Below are 17323 nucleotides of genomic sequence, written 5' to 3' on the forward strand. Positions count from 1 at the left end.
CTGCCATATCCTAATTAGCTCTTATATATACATAGCTGCCTTTCCCTTTTAGAATTTCCTGAAAAGTTTTACCTCTCTCCACCCTAGTCAGCCATTCAAGCCCAGGACCACAGCGGCACTGAGCTGCTGAACTCCTCCAGCTCAAGGAAGCATGAAATCATATTAAAATTTAGCATGCAATTCCTTGTTTTCCTGAATTAGGGCTTCCAAGAATATTTAGCCAGCTGGACACTTAAACCAAACACAAATACCACATTAGCAAAGTCAAACAGGGATTTGTGTCACATTTGGCCTGTCCCAAAACTACAGACTGCAATTTCTGAGTGCTGTTGAGATCCAGATTTGCACTTCAAAACTCACGTCTGTCTTTAATGTAGGGATAGCAATACAAAAATAACTATAAGGAAGCCCTTCATTGACCCAGTTCTAGTAGTACTAGAGAAGCATAAATCAGCTTCACCCTCAGATATTTTTGCCTACAGTATGCTTCATGGCTATATAGGAAATATGAAATAATTATTTGATATCCATAGCATAGTTTTCAGATTATCAAAATTTTTAGAATTTTCACTGTCAAAGTCCCATAATTATCATATGCCCGTACCACGATCAGCAGCTGGATTTAACCACCCAAGTTTCCAATTCCTGCTGCGAAGTTCTGTGCAGTTCTGCAAAGGGTGTAATATTCTGAACTGATCAGTTAACTGCGTATCAGAAAATACTTTTCATAGAACCATAAATATCAGTTCAGACTGCCGCAACTCTCAAGTCATCTTTTTGGTGGTTCCTCCTTAATTACGGAGGGAACAAACAGAAAGGATCTTTCTAAGCGCTTCTTCTCATGGGGTGTCAGCATAGAGCACCTCAGCTGAGCTCCAGGACAGCATAGTAGCCCAAGCCTCCTGCCCTGGTGGCCAGAGGCACCTGGTGAGCACATCACAGACTAAAAGAACAGCTTTATCTGGTGCATGGCATCTCTAGGAATCTATGACGACATGGCATTGTCCTGCAAACAAGCAAGCTAAGGGCAAGTTGTAGAAGAGTGTGAAATCAGAGTCTGTTCACAGTGAAAGTCTTTCTGACTGTTTTGCGATGTTACATCTGAGAAGACAACCAATTCATTCATGTTAATGTGTAGAAGGTTCACAAATCGAGGAACTGCTTAGTCTAATTGTCACTAAAACGCATTGTAAGTACAGCACAAAAAAGACTAGAAATCTAGAAAATAAATGAATCATGAACAAATGCTACAACAAAATGTTGACTAAATCAAGGTCTGTCTTCTCATCAGGACCTCTTTTTCATTAAAATAAGGAAATTGAGTATCTACAAAGCTGGTTATTGCACAGTGATTTGATTATTTGCACAGTTGATTATTGCCCAGTTAGTTGGTTACACTGCCCTTTTATAAAACCAGAAGCTGCTTTCAAAGAATTGTCCAAGCACAGAACACCCTTGTAGTTTGTACTTCCACTAAAGCGGCTGAGAAAACCCAACCAAACGCATCTGTAGTCATCAGCTACTACAAGAAAGAAATCTGAATTGGATAAACATAAAGAGCAAGAGAGGCAAAAGGAGGAAAACCAGAAATTAATGGGACAAAGGGAAAGAACTGCTTGGAATGATACAAATGAAATCAGAAACTTCAGTAAAGCAGAAAAGAACAAAGGTTTTTTATTCTCCCACTTATTGGAAAAATGAAAACAAAAAACATGCTTGAAGGAAAACTGAAGCCTTTGGACAAATAGGACAGAATCACCAATAAATATGGGCCTGAAGCTGTAGGCCTAGACAATGTGAAATGGTAAAAGGAGCTACAGAAAATATGTATTAAAACAAACAAAAGAATTGGACTTAAAGCAAAAATTGACTAACACAACATATACAGATAACTTACAACAAAGAGAATCATATGCATGAAGCAAAATCTCTTTTCATAGTACAAAGTATTCTCTATTAAAGTTTTACTCCTATTTTCTGTAGAAAAAAACAGAGTATTCTAACAACGAAATATGGGGGTGGGTTATGAAAGAACTCTGGGTACACTGTAGGAAAAAAAACTGGCTTTAATTCTTTTGGAACAATAATTACATGCAAATTCTATATAGAAATGTATGTCTTGCATACTGTATTTGTGAAATTCTTATTAGCCAGTCTGGAGATGATATTGTGACTTGCCACTCTCATAGCTTGCTCTTGGAATATTTGTATTTTAAGCCATAGATATTTTACTGAGGCTTGGCAAAGCAAAAAAACCCCATGCTATTTGAAAAGCTACATGCTGCATGCATAAATGAAGTCTGTTTAAAGGGAACAGAAGATAGCTCAGAATCTGTAAGCCTGATGCACAAACGTCATGAAAATATGAAGTTAGAGAGAGCAGTTAGGAAGCATCTTGCGTTCACAGAGCGCTTTCCGTTAGTTGTGGCACAACTGGCATCTTCATGTCTTGAAAAAATAAGAAAACATCCTACCCATAATGCATTAACAGACAACATCTCAGAAATACACACTTAGAAAAACAGAAGAATAACTTTACAACTATGACCGTCTCAAGAAAAAAGGAGATGTTTTTCTTCTTAATAACAAGCAAATGTATTTCAGCTGAGCATTTAAGATAAGTTTTCAACGATATCTACCTATCCTTCCGCCTAACACCATTCATACATATATTTTAGCAAGAAGGTCACTACTAATGTAAGATTTTTAGATGCTTTGTTAATTCACAGGGTGAGATTGGTTAGATGGGAGAGATTCCCCAAGCTATTGAATAATTTTCTTAAAGTGCAGCATAATTTCTTTGTGCAAAGACAGCACTCCTGTGTTGTATGAACACTGAACCCAGTTTTGTAGAACTGCAGTGTGCCTTGACATCACATGCTGAATGCTAGAACACTCCCAACAAATTTGTGCTCTAGCTGCCCCTGTAACTAAAGCTAATTCATGATAGCTTTTGTATTGCCTTGTCTTAAGATTGACTAGGGTGCTTGCAGAGGAAGTCACTGATGAACATGCTTGCCCTAGGACCACATTTCCCGAATGGCTGCTGTAGAAGGAAATGCATACATATCATTCACAATTTCACCGTTCTTCTCAGGGTGAAAAAAAAAAATCTGAACGGAAAAAATCAAGTGTTTATGCTCCGCTGCTGTGATCCGCCTTTCAGAGGAAAGGTTTACGATTCAGTATCTTTTAGCTGTTTTCAGCTTCTTCCAACACTTGTTAACACTTAAGTGTCTAAGGAAGTATAGCTGGAAATATTTTACAAATGACCAATCAATCAAAAACCTTGCAGTAAGGAAAACAATACATATGTGTTCTGATAAAAGCCAAAGTGATGGACTATCACTTAGCACAAATTCCCAGTGGCAGCATGCTACAGACACACAGTATATCTGTGTTGGCAAAGCAGAGATGTTAAATAGACTGGAGACTACATAAATCTTTGCATGGCTAAGAATATCTTCAGTGGGTGAAACGACAGAAAATATTTGCTGTTGTGCAGTAGTTTTTGTTTCTTTTCTCTTTCAAGTAAAATAACACAAAAATAGTTCTGAAGTACAGTAACACATGCATTGCTGTCTTCTTTTAATGTGAAAAAGCTTTTTTTTCCCTGTTTATAAGTTAGGGCATGCAGGTTAAAATAAATACTTCACTAGTCAATTGTTATCTACATTCTCACTTCTCTTTCCTCCACATTTGTTAAAAGAAGACATCACTTAGAGTATTAAAGGATCAGCTGAAAAACATTTCCTTACCTTTTTCAAAGTGGAGTGTGATGCTCTTTACTTTCACACTGTCGTCTTCTCTCTGAAATGGGGAATTTTCTCTAGAGTAAGGTATCAGAAAGCAGGATATGCTGCTAGGGACCAGCGGCTAACATTCTTCTCCCAGACTTTCTAGGCACAAGGGGGAAAGACAGAATTTTAGTTCATGTTTCACTAGCCCGTCGTAAGACTATTCTTTTTATTTTCCCTTCTAAGGGGGGGGGGGGGGGCTTATAAGCTGAGCAATTCCTGTCTGCCACATCTCTTGACTGAAAACATCTCAACTATTTACAGTAAAAAATTGCAACCAGAGAGATTTTCATTAGCTTCCTATTTCCCCTCTGAGACAGTTTCATACAAAATGGTCTTTCTTTACTCTTTCTAACTAGTGAAATAGCAACACTTTCTTGTTTTTCATTCCAAACAGCCACATCCTGCAGTTCTAAATCAATTATATCTCAAGAAAAATATGTCACTGTTTTTAATGTAGTTTTGGCTGAATTAAAAATGCAGTATTTGGCTCTAGCTTCTCAAAAGGAAAATCTAACAAATTCTAAAAATTGAAATGAGAACTATTTATAACTTTGATTTTCTGTCAATTAAAGTCTGTAAAAATGAGTTTTAACTATTTTTCTGGCAAAAAGTGTAAAATGTCATTTGAATGAAAAACGAAGCTGTTTTATTACAAAAAAGTTCAAGCTATAGTAATCTAGTCGAACAAGCTGCAGATGAGGAAAGTTTTATAGAGATAAAAACAAGCCGTAAAACTGCACAAAACAACTGAACTAGTTTTTTAAACTAATTTCCCTTTTGTTTTTCCTAGTTTTTGTTTTACATTGCAAAATTTGAAACTACTTTTACATTTTTGAACAAAACCATGATGTAAAAATTGTTGACACTTACGGAGGCATTGCTATGCTTCATTTTGCATATAATTAAAAGTAAGTATCAAACTGAGGGATTTTGTAGCAACAATCCTATTCCTACACTGTGACAGGCATTAAGTAGTATTTGCTATACTCATTCATCCAGTCACTTATATCCTCAAGCAGCTAGAAATAGAAGTATTCTGCAGAAACGATGTAGTCACAGCATCACCAGAATCACGCTCCAGCTGGTAAAGCAGGGATAAAGTACATTGTTCAGTCACTGGCAGTCCAAAGAGAACAGTGTGCTATCAGTTTGCAGGCATTAAATTGTGACATTATTAGTCCAAACAGTCAGCTGCTGCTGAAGTGCATGGGTTAAACATCCACAGGTTCTCTTAGGTTACCCGAACACAAATGATCAAGACCAGTGCTAACCTAGAAAATGCACCTGGAACAAATTGAAGCTAGTTCAAGCTGAGAAACAACAAATTACTATGCAGCTGACTCTGCACTACTCATAATGGTCAGGATGTCTTCAAGGACAGCCTTGTGAATGAAATATGAAAAACCAATACGAAGACATCCTGAGCTCCTGTTAGGCCAATTTTCTAAAAATAACTCAGGCACTCATACGCCTATGGCAAGTTGTGAAGTTCCTGAACATTAGTACTTGTGCATATATGAGATTTTGAATAGCTGAAGTTCCCAACTATGCACATCAACTTCAAATCTAATTTTCACATATAGACTCAGCATCACCCTCTTGTTTGTGGGCACAAGACGCAGTACTGAAAAAAACAAACACAAAGGTTTGGGCATGGAAATTTTGTAGCCTGCAACAGGACCTCAGGTCAAGCTTGTTCTGGCAAAATAGGTAAGAATGTATTTGCTTTTTCATACAGGAAGCCCCACCAATAATCATTTGTCAGCCCAAAGATGTCTGTTAGTTCTTATCTCTAAATCCAAAAGCCATTACCAGCCCAGTCTCTCTGGCAGTCCCTGCCCTGCAGACATCATGTTGCTAACTGGCAGAGCAGAGAGGTACCTCACAGTGGGACTGTCTGCTACTTTCACATGTTTCCCTGCCCTTCCTGCACATTTCTTACGCTAATGGTTGTGGCACAGCAGATGTCAGGAGTTTAATGCGCTTGCAATAAAGAACCTGCTGTAACTGAGAGACTTCACTTCTACTACCTTGTATGCGTTTCAACAGAAGTAGTAAATCAACTGGTGGCTCTCATCATGTAGGGTCAATTTTCATTTTGCTACTTGAGGTTTTGAGGCATGTGAGCAACAGAATAATCTGTGAATTTGCTTATTTAGAATCGGAAGGACTTTGAACTCCAGGATATAATACAGAGTTCCATTGTTCAAGGTGCAAGAACAAGAAACTTAAGTACAATCAGCGCTTCCTACTAAGCACAGGAGATGCTGTGGCAGGAGATGCTATGGCATCCCAGAGATGCCATATTAGTAATAGGCAAACGAAAAGGGTATTCCTTCTACCTAACAAATTCCTGTTCCCTTTCAGGGGAAGAAGTGGGGACAGATGGTCAGTGAAACATTTCAATGAAAAGTAATTTCCAGCATACAGGCCAATATGGAAGATTTGGTCCTTGAAAGATTCTTTCAGGAAGCTATTCTGTATTATCTCTTTCCAAAGCAGCCACAAAATTCAATGCAATATTAGAAATACACATTTCCAGTATAAAAAGCTAAGCAGATGCATACTGTGCATACATTTAGGAACAATTACTGTATCCCATGTAATAATTAACACACATAAGCAATGCTGCCAGGTCCCAGAGCCCATGAAAACCTAACTGGAATGGAAATTGGGAAAGAAAAAGCTGCTTCAGTTTCTCATGTTCGTGCTGGAGGACAGAGCGCTCCATGTTCTGTATTTCACCTTTTCACAAACTACGCTTTATCTCAAGAAATACTACTAGTACAAAACTCTGTAACAGAAAAAGGCCATTATAACAACAGTTCCCTGAAAATAGCTCCCATTTCACTAGAGTTACAAGTGGTAAATTGATCCAATGGTCTATTTTCAGCTTCTCAGACAATAGTTGTTCTTGTACACAACCCACATGCTTGTTATTTTGCTACGCAGCACAAGACTGGTAGGTAACTAAGCATGGCAAACCATCAAATATTTCTAGCAGTAAAAGACCCTACTATTTCTTTCCCCCCATCTATTAATGTACCTATTCATATTGACAGGTTCTGTTCTTCAAAGAGCGTGTTTCAGTTTCTCAGGATAGCGGAGCTAACGCTCCAAAACACGGTCAGTATCCCACAGGGTAAATATAACCAACATCACTCACAGAATACTTTCTTTCTGATGCAAAGGAAGCTTCTGATTTGAAGAAAGAAAAAAATGTGCTTCTCAGAGAAAGCCACTATCAACAAGTCACAAAAAAACTCAGTAGAGTATAGGGATATGGCTGAGTTAAGATGCAGAAAGCTGTGACTCAGTGTTTTGTAACACGAGCAAGATGATGATCCCTCTGTGAATCACATGGTTTCTTTAGAACCTGGTAGATCATTCTGCGCCTAGAAATAGCTTTAGCACATTTTAAAACTGTGATTAAAATTCTCACTCAAATTAATTTTCATAACACCTTAATTTAAAGTCTTTGAAACATGTAGAAATATACAGAGTATCAATAAGAGCGTTTTTTCCCCAAACCACTTACTAGATAAAAGCTTGGAAATGATTTGTCAGCTATGAAAAATACTAGAATTCATAAAAGCAGTTTTGCAATTCTCCGATTTAGGCAACAAGTTATTATTAATACACAAGCTGTTTCAGTAAGAAGTCATAGTACATTCTGATAATGAGGTTTAGGGGGTTTTTTTTAGTTAATAAAAACCTACCCAAAACAAACTCACACTTTTTCTTTGGTGGCCACTAATATACTTATTTCTCTGTACCTGAGACTGAGAGGCTTTTGTGTTGCTTATCACTCATTTTCATTAATTTGGATTATCTTCTCTGCCAATGCCATGTATGGTATCCACAACTGCTAAAAGGGAACAGACTAAACGATCTTCAGAAATTGCATTAACATTCTACGTTGTTGCCAAACTTGAGTGGGTGCAAGGTCCCTAAAACAGCCATCCCCAACTGTAGCCCAGTGCTGCTCCCGAGCCCCTGATGGGAGCAAGACCCCCAAACATGCGCACACATGCATGCGTGTGCACATAGGCACAAAAAATGCCTTGCCACAGGAGACAACATGGCCACCTAGCAACACATACTTTCCCCGTATGGTCTGAAATGGTGGGTTCAGTTTATCTGATGCTCCTTCCTTCCCAAAGCCAGAGGTCTGGGCTGTGCAAGCAGAATGAATCCCCTCACTCCAATTACCAGGACTCATTTAGAGAAAAACAAGTGTAGCTGACTTCTGTGCTCAAGCTTCACTGTTATACCAGCAGATATGATCTGACCTGCCCTTTCCCAGTTTTCTGCTAGTTACACATTTTTTAACAAAATGCTTAAGAGTATCAAAGAGAATTTTATTTTAGCAAAATGCAAAGGGGCTACCACCTTACTAATATGTGCACCTCTCCTACCCATCCACAGTGGACAAACTGTGTTCCCACTCCATATGCAGAAAATAATATATTTCCTCCTCAGCCAAAATTACTCCTCAGCATTAGATGCTTTCTTGAGAGACAAATATGAAGCTGAAGATTGAGAACTACAAGGAACAGAAAATTCAAAAATCATGGTTAGTAAATAATACCCTGAAAAGGAGTGCATGAATCCTTAGGTATGAAAAGCTCACAGTACTTCTCTTTTACCGACTTCACTTTTAAAGCAGAAGTAAAAATAACAGTACATCTGTTACCATTGGTATGTATCATGTTCTCAAACTCTAGGATCCACAAAGTATCATTTCATTCATACAACTTCTAGGAGTTTGAGGAAAAAAGCAGTACAAATGCTCAGCTCCCAGTTTTCAAGGGTGATAGGGATAGCAGTGAAGACTTCTCCTAGATCTCTTTACTCCTTAGTCTCAGCCATCACCTTCCTGGCATGTTCTTCTGAGGAGCAAAACTGCAGCCAGAAAATTAATTAAAAATAAAGACCAAAATCCCTTGAAACACATCTAACTATCAGCAGTATTCCACAAGCCAGTATGACTTGATGATACCTGCAAGGACATGTAATAATCTAGAAAATGGAAGAGAAGAAACAGAGAAGACAATTTCCACATGTAGGAAACAAAAATAGGAAAACCTTTTTTGCTGTTTTCTTTTAGTATAACTGTATTGATTACAAGCCAACCAACAACATGAACAAGAGGGAATAAAACCGGATTAACCCTGACAGACCTGCGGAACAATTGCTGTTGACGTTGTGATTTTTCTGGATCAGACTGACACCAAGAAAAAGTCATCTCTCCAATCAAGGTTGTAAAGATAAAATTCAAAGGCCTGCAAAAGACTGAGTAAGAAGAAAGCTTCAATCAGTCAAACCAAGAGGCAGGAAGTCATCTCAGAAAACCGTGCCTGGCCTTCATATGAAAAACATAGATTTTGCAGGGCTAACCGTACTCCCGCACACAGACACTTCACAGCACTGTGCCAGATCACTGCGCTCTCTCATTTCACTTCAGCACAGTGAGGGGCAGTATAAGATGAATTACCTTTGTACAGGTGAGCAGCAAAGCTGCATATAAAGACACTGGGTGACACACGGGTGGGAAGATGAGACTCTTCGACCCGCATAACTGCTGATGAGGCATCCTAACGGGAAAACTCAGCCAGCTTTAGCAGAGCTCGATGGCACTGCAATAGGAAAATGGGTATACTCTTACAACGTGCTAACACGCTGCAATGTTGTAGCATAGGCAGAGCACGCTGTGGTTTTACCTTCAGTGATGTTGAATGGCAACTAAATCAAAATCAAGACAGTTTCACGTGTCTACATAGGGTGATGCAGTGTGTTAGAGAGACCTCTTCTAGCACACTAACTAACCTCGCAGAGTTCTCGAATCATACTCGACTGACCTCAGCCTGCCATAGAGCCGGGGGAAGGTGCTCAAATGTGAATCGAAGTACATTCTATTGCAGTGCTTACTTACACAGGCAGAACAGTGTCAAGTAACAAGAAATAAATGAGAATCAAACCTCTCTCTGGGCTTAGACTTCTCTTCTGCAGAGCTTGTATGTAATACTTCCTTCAAAAGAGGTAGTTTTTTTTTCTTTTGAAACAATATCAGGCTCTTTCTCAAGGGCCACAAACGTCTTCAATTAGAAATGCTTCTAACACACTCTGAGAGTGAAAAATGTGAAATATTATTATTTTTTCATTTTGTTGCCAAGATTTATGCTTTGATTCTGTGTTTATTGTACCAACTGTACCTCTAATGACCAGAAGAAAATAGGTTATTGCATTCCTTGCATCACTTTAAAGGATAAGACAGGTCATCAGTCATTGCAAGATTCTTTTATCATGGGTTTTGACAAGTAAAATTATTTTCTACCCATTTAAAGTGCAGATAAAAACAGTGTCCTATGATGAATACTTCAATTCCTGAGTACATACTCACGCCATTTCCAAACACACCTAGACAAATTGTTACTTCCAATATTATGTGACCAGATTCTATTACCTTTATTTGATCTAAATTGAGTTCAGCATCACAGACTAACCTAAATGGGGCTATAAAGTTGCGTGTGGAGTAGGATCCTGTTCGACATGAGTAAAAGACTCACGCCTTGCCACTTGTTTTCAAAACTCTCAGGAGAACTTCAACAAAGAAGAAGAAAGGAAATAGAAAAGCCTTAAAAATACCTTATTGAAGAAACTCACATTGTAAAGTGCACTGACAGCACAAGCCTCATGGATCAATTATGTTCAACCCTGCTGCATATCCAAGAATAGAGGGAGGGAAGCTCCTTACAACTATCTTCTCAAACTGTACAGAAGTCATTAACAATCTGTTTCAGGTACTTTCTGGGGCAGAAGTAAATTTGCCAGCTGCCTTGGAAGCCCTCTGAAGAAAGGCACTATGATGATTTATGCATAAATCATCAACAAACTGAGTGACCTCATTCCTGGGTAACTAGAAAAGCATAAAAATAGCATGCTCCATAGGTAGAAAGCCCTCTAGTCAGCAGTGCCACACAGCAGCAGGCAGAGAAACACAACAGCATCCATCTTCTTGCTGGAGTGGATTCCTTCTGACAGACTTTGTGTTTTTATCTCAACTACCACAGATTGTTAGTGGCAAAAAGAAAAACCTCCGGAGAACAAACCAGTGTACAGTTCAATAATTAAGAGGGGGAATCCTGCCTCACCTCTTCATCTCATCCAAAGGCTTGCCTGAAGTGAATCATTTAAGAGGAGAAGTAAAACGCGTTTTGCTGTCCTTAAGAACAGACAAGCAGTCATTATGTCTTAGCTGGTAAATGATACGAAACAGTTAACACAGACCACTGAGGTCCAGCTTGTGGCCTGCAGCAATATCCTGAGGGAGATAGGGTCCAAATGTTTGATTAGAAACGCTGCTCAAGCAACTACACATTTCTTTCAGCCTCGCAGAGCAATGGTAAATACCTCCACATGCACACTCTGCTGCCCAGCTCTTCAGGGCTCCATCCTCGTTTTTCAGTCCTGCTCCCTCACCTTCCAACACCGATGGCTGCAGTTGCTCCAGATCAACTTGATTCCTGGCTCATTCACAAGTTCGCAGCCTCAAAGTCACCAAAGGCAAAGGCTACTAAAAAAGACAGGAGAGACGGCAGCTACTGACATAAGGACAGAACAGGAAAGTAGATCTGGCACAAGGATAAAGCTGCTCTTGCACAAAACAAGGAGCAAACGTAGGTCCAAATACCTGGATCCAGGTCCTGTGAGTTCAAGGTGGTGGCACTTAACAGAGACTTGAATAGTCTCTAATTAAAAAAGAGTCAGCTATTCCAAACTGTTCTGATAATCACAGGTTTCTTAATGTCATCATGAGGACAACAGTTCTTTAGAGGGAATTTAAAGGAGGACAGGAGAGTGTCTTTGCAAGACATTCCAATGAGGTTCAATGCACAAGGGTCACCTCTGGGGAAAACAACATCAAAAAGGCAAATATTTTTGTGAAAAAAGCAAAAAGAAAGGAGAGGTTTGTGAGCCTGGCTCTTCTGGCAGGAGGGATGTTGTCACTGGGAAAGTGACTAGCATGAGCCAATGCTTCGCTGGGGCCCGCAGCTCTGTGACTGACGTGCTGCTTCTTTTCTTCTCTATAGAAAAGTGACAGTGGGAGCAGTTCACTAGCAATCTCCCTTCTGCTAACAGCAGTTATGGTACACGGTGAGGAAATTCACAGCTGAGCGTCATGTCAGCTTCAGGCAATCATTTTAGCTGACAAATGGTCTAAGCTACCTTCTTTGCTATATGTTTATGAATGTATTTTCTAATTCGCTATACAAGCAAATTAAGCATAATATTCTTCCAGCCTGTTCCAGCTACAGTTTTTCAACTTGTTCTAATATGACAATGGGACCCTGAAATTGCGGTCAATGGTTACTGTCAGCCCAATAGCCTCATCCTGATCGATGCTTTTGCTTGCAGGCACACTTCAATTCACGTGCATTCACATCACTCTTCCATACTGACATAACATAGTTTAGGTGATAGCAAATGGCACAGATGGGTTGTACTTTTCCCTTCTCCTGTACATCTGAAAAATAAGACAAGGGATAGCACAGTGATCTATCACTGTTTCCCTGCAAGAAATCTCTATGCAAAAAGCTATGCTGTCCAGACAAGATTAACAATATTTAAGGATAATCAATGGTTCCATAACTGAAGGGTTTTTAACCTTCTACATTTTCTCTCTCACATATAAAAAGAGAGAAAACAGAGTGGTGAGGGACAATAGAGAGAAGATAAAAACATTTCTTTTACTACTATTGGTGAGATGGTACACTTCGATTTTAATCTTGCTTTCTTTTAAACACAGAGAGAACAAAGAGGTTGCAGAGGTACCTATATATTCCCTTGTCTCCTTAATTGCTTCTAGCTATCCTAAGGATATAAAATATGAGGTGCACAAACCTCGAGATGGGGCGTGTAGAGAGGAAAAGAAGGTGTTTGCTCTCTGAAGATTTGACAGCCTTCTATGAAATATGAGGATATATTGCTTCTTGCTCTATGTTCAGGATATTTATTTAATAAAGCCTCATATATAATGAAAGACAGAAATTCTATTGGTGTTTATGAATCTAGTTCTGTAGAACTATAATTAAAGCAAGAGGCTCAAAGGAAGTAATAAGTCATTTAAAAGGACTTGAAAACATTCACTGTATTGAAGCTCTTATATGTTCATATCACAACTCTCTAGGTTATCCTTCTATTGCAATTACCCCATGCAAAGTACCATAGAACTTTTTTTTTTTTTTAATTCCATGACACTTCCAGGAACAAAATGTAAAAGTTTCTAGCAAGCATATTAATATCTGTCAGTTTGACAGGTGGCACTGCCCCTTGTCGTCAGCAAGGCTCCTGAGTTTTCTACCAGCAGTGGTAATAATATTGAAGATAAAATACATGCACATACATATATACACACAGGTACACACACAAAATCACTCTTCAGGTTTTTACAACATATAAAAGAAAGCTTCAAAAGTTGAAGAATTTTCGGTTGTCTTTCACAACTCAATCTATGCTGAAAAAGTTCTGACAGACAAATAAATGCAAAGTCCTCAGCATTACCCAGCAGAATTAAATACAACAGTTGATAGGGAAAGAGTTCATTTACACAGCTTAAAACCAGTTAATATTCATGTAAATATCATATGATGACTTACAAGAAACAACAGCTTTGTTAGAAATTCAGTCTTTTGTTATACCTTCTAAATAGGGAGGATATCTCAGAACACACTTGGAAAAACCTTCCAACAAAATGAGGAACACCAAAATCTGGCATTCATGACATTGTTGAATTAAACAGCAGAATAACTAAGAATAATTTAAAAAGCAGTTCTCAAACAGTAAGGCCTTCCTGTTAGGTCCTTTTTTTTTTTTTTTTAATCACCCCAAAGAAACACATGCTAAATGTTATATACAATTATTCAAAGAGTCATCTTCTGATAACTGTACCAGCCAGTTATTAGAAAAGATGAATTTGTGCTTCTTATTTACTGTTGTGCTTTCTTTTCATTTAACTAGGTCTGTCTCCTGATAAAGTGAAGCAATAGATGAATATCTTCTTTACTGTGCTTACTTTTCCAAACTGAATACGCATCTTTTGCAGAAGCTATTAATTACAAAAAGGAATAGATACTTGATGTAAAAGCCCTTTAAAAAAGTAACTACTTATAAAAGGAGCATTATTTTTATTGCAATTGTAAATTATCAGAAAAAAATCGACTGGACAAAGTTAGAAGTTGCAAATTCTACACATTCTATCAAGTCAGTGATTTTTTTAAAGACATTTAGATACCTCTTCTCAGGTAGAGCTGGCTGTGCAACTCATCACCACTTCTAATGTGACAGACATGGAAAAAATATATAGTGTGAAAGTACCGCATAGCAACTGCAACACTGTTTGTCTGCACCATCTGCATTTTGGTACACTGAGTAAGTTTTCACTTCAGCAGATATTTTCAGAGTTTTGTATTTTCTCTGTCCGTGTCAAAAGTAGTATAGATTAAGAAGCCTTCCTACATTATTTCTGAATTTCCTAAGCTACGATTGTTCTAATTATATGGATTGCATGTTCTTCCAGACAAGCATTAAGTTTTTACCTAAGGTTAAGAAGTATCCAAGATGTTTTTGTAACTGCTGCTATTGCAGCAAATGGTAGATTACTGACCAACAAGCCTACTGATCAGTGCTACACTTCTCGTATTTTCCCTGCACCAACCTTAAAAGGGCATCTTTGCCAATCAGATAGTAGAATATAAATATTTGTCAACTGTTAATAGCAAAGTCATTTAGGTCTCCACACCTTCTCTCAGTGGGAAGAAGCCTAGAGCGGCAAAAAGGACAGGAATTTGAAAGAAAAACAGTTCAAGTAGCATATCCCAAAGGGAGATGAAAGGAACACACAACAGGAAGCTGGGACAAAGACCGCTGTTGTGACATTTCACTTGGACACTTGTCCCCTGCCTTGTGCTTCCAGCAACATGACAAACAACACAGCCAGCACAGCTCCTCTGAAGGAGCAGGTTCTCCTAAAGGAATTGAGAGACCTAATAAAACAAAGCATCAGCTCAGGCATAGGCTCCACAGTCACAGATTCGAGTCACATCTTGCACAATGTGATGTGCAAAACAAAGTAGGACATTTTTTGAAGAACTGGGACTTTGCTTAGTAATTGTCCTAGGATGCTTATGTATATTTAAGCTACAACAAAAATCTGTCATGAGGCGACCAAATTCTTAACAGTTTCAAAAGGCCTGTTATTGAAGGACAAAAGATTATTTACTGTTAAGAAAATATTCCAAGTGCAGATTGATTTTTAATTGCATCATTTTTAACTCGGATATCCAGTCTTTCTACAATGAAACTTTCCGTTTCCTGATCTATTTTTCTTCATCTTTGGTTTCACTCTTTTCTCAGAGCAATACAGAAATTATTCAGTACTATCTTTTCTCTAGGTAAGTATAGCTAAAATTAAAGTGACATTGGGCATATGAAGGACCCAATTACTAAGCATTTTTTCCACGTTTAGAAAAAGGTCAATAGTTTAGTATCTAAGATAACAGTATTTTGTTATGATGAAAAATAAAAACCTTTGTGATAACTTCCTGCATTATCTTATTTCAATAATTTGGTATATTGCCCAGGGGTAAACTTGGCATTTATCCAGCACCACATTTATCAGTGGTACTGGAATGCCCAAATGCTCACTATGATAGTAGGAATCAAGGAGTCCAGCTGACACAGAGCTGACAGACCTCTATAGGGAATAAAAAGTTAGAGGAGTTGTTCAGACAAATATGCAGGGAGCCAAAACTATGGGGAACTGACTAGCAGTTACAGAAACTCTGTGTGTGTGTGCACACATGTGTGTGTGTGCACGCAGGTGGGCGTGTGCGCTGTTTTTATATCTTTATATATTAATATATCTTTATATATATGCATATATATACACATCAACAAAAGGAAACGTTAGGGAACTGCTATGAAAAGAAAAACAGGTGAGCAAATAGAATACCTGCATTGACACCTCACTGCAAGCAGATGAATCATTAAGCTAAAATTGGTAATGTGTTCTTTTCAACAGATCTATTTTTAATATAAAACGTCTAAGAAGCTTTCATAAGATTTTTGTATTGTAGATTTCAGTTTCCAAGAAGTACCAAAATACTACTAGAAATATTGGTCCTAGAGTATTGCTGCCAAAATCTCAGAATAAAATTCCCTGAAATTGTACATGAAAGCATGATTTGCATGTTTCCAGCTTGTTCTATGTTTGTTTTAGCTTCCATGAGCCTAAATAAGCACTCTATCATATGCATCTAAGACAAATGCAGTTTCAAGTTTTTGATAAGTCCATCTTCCCTTGACATGGAAAAAAATTCCCTATGCTGAAAAAAAACAAATTCTCAAAACAGTATCAACAGACCGCTTGAAAGAGAGAACAGTTCATTTGTTTGAAAACAAAAAACCTGCATGAATGCTGCTAAGTTTCCCTAGCTTTCTTCAGCTGATTATTTTCAAAAGCAATACAGATACTATAAAGAAAAGCTATGCTGTGTTGATATACTAAATGAAAAATGTGGCCTTCCACAACTGTCAGTTCAGTTATTTTCTGATTAGAAGTGAAATGCCTGTAAGTATTATGTCCACACTTTACTGTGGACTAAACTTGAGAGTATGGATTTACATAGCAGTAAAAAACAAACAAACTAACTAAAAAACCCCAGTTTTTTAGTTTACAAAAAACCCTTATATACTTTATTGCTATTGACAAATACTACAGCCTATATCATACTAAAACTAAAAGATTATAGGACTGGGTCCTTTCTGATCTATTTTATGAATTAACTTTCTTCAGAGTCGCACTACATTGTGTTACATTGTGTAAAATAGCAACTACACTGCAACTGCTTTGTTTAAATGGAACCAGTGGACTTGCTCCTTGCCAGTCACAGGTAGGATGATCACAAATCATCCTTCATTTGCATGGTCTAACTAAAATCATCACACTTCTTTCTACCTAAGAAAGTATTTCTACCTAAGATGACCGTATCAGTCATCATTTTCTATCATTCTTGCACAGCATAATTTCTTCCATATTGTTAGAGACTGACTGTTCAGTTAATTATGACAATATCTGTGATCAGTGGCTGTTAAAAACATGAAAACGGCAGGTCTTAGGAAGGATGAAAGTCCTTCAAAATGGACATGATACAAACAGCAGCAGCATGATCCTCCTTGCACACAAGACATCTGGGACGTTTCAATTTTTACAGCAATTCATTTCATAGTTCTTTTGCAAGCTTGGTTCCTTCCAGACACCCTTGCAAAGAGTGGCAACTCCACACTGCAAAATGATGATATGCCAACACTTGTCTTCCAAGACGTGAACAAGATCAACAAATCATGTCACACTGACCAAATACATTAAGGTACGAACAATATTGGGTGCAACTCTTTTAGAAAAGTACCCGTGTATTCTTTGTAGACTTCTTAGGCTTTGTTTTTACAATTTAGTAGGGAAT

At 38.0% G+C, this 17323-nt stretch overlaps 1 protein-coding gene across 4 annotated transcripts in view; it reads right to left on the reverse strand.

The window, feature by feature from the left end:
- CRACD (capping protein inhibiting regulator of actin dynamics) overlaps positions 1–17323 on the reverse strand; it is a 139400-nt gene that overhangs the window by 70295 nt on the left and 51782 nt on the right. The window contains exons 1-2 of one of the 4 annotated variants that reach the window (XM_068942818.1): positions 11214–11376; positions 3759–3899 (exon numbers count right to left, since the gene is read on the reverse strand). The gene's annotated coding sequence lies outside the window, so the exon portion shown is untranslated. Of the gene's footprint in view, positions 1–3758; positions 3900–11213; positions 11377–17323 lie in introns of those variants that run through there. The other 3 variants (XM_068942816.1, XM_009666188.2, XM_068942815.1) reach the window with 3 other exon arrangements.

The sequence above is a fragment of the Struthio camelus genome, chromosome 4, assembly GCF_040807025.1.
Source record: "Struthio camelus isolate bStrCam1 chromosome 4, bStrCam1.hap1, whole genome shotgun sequence".
NCBI classification, from domain to species: domain Eukaryota; kingdom Metazoa; phylum Chordata; class Aves; order Struthioniformes; family Struthionidae; genus Struthio; species Struthio camelus.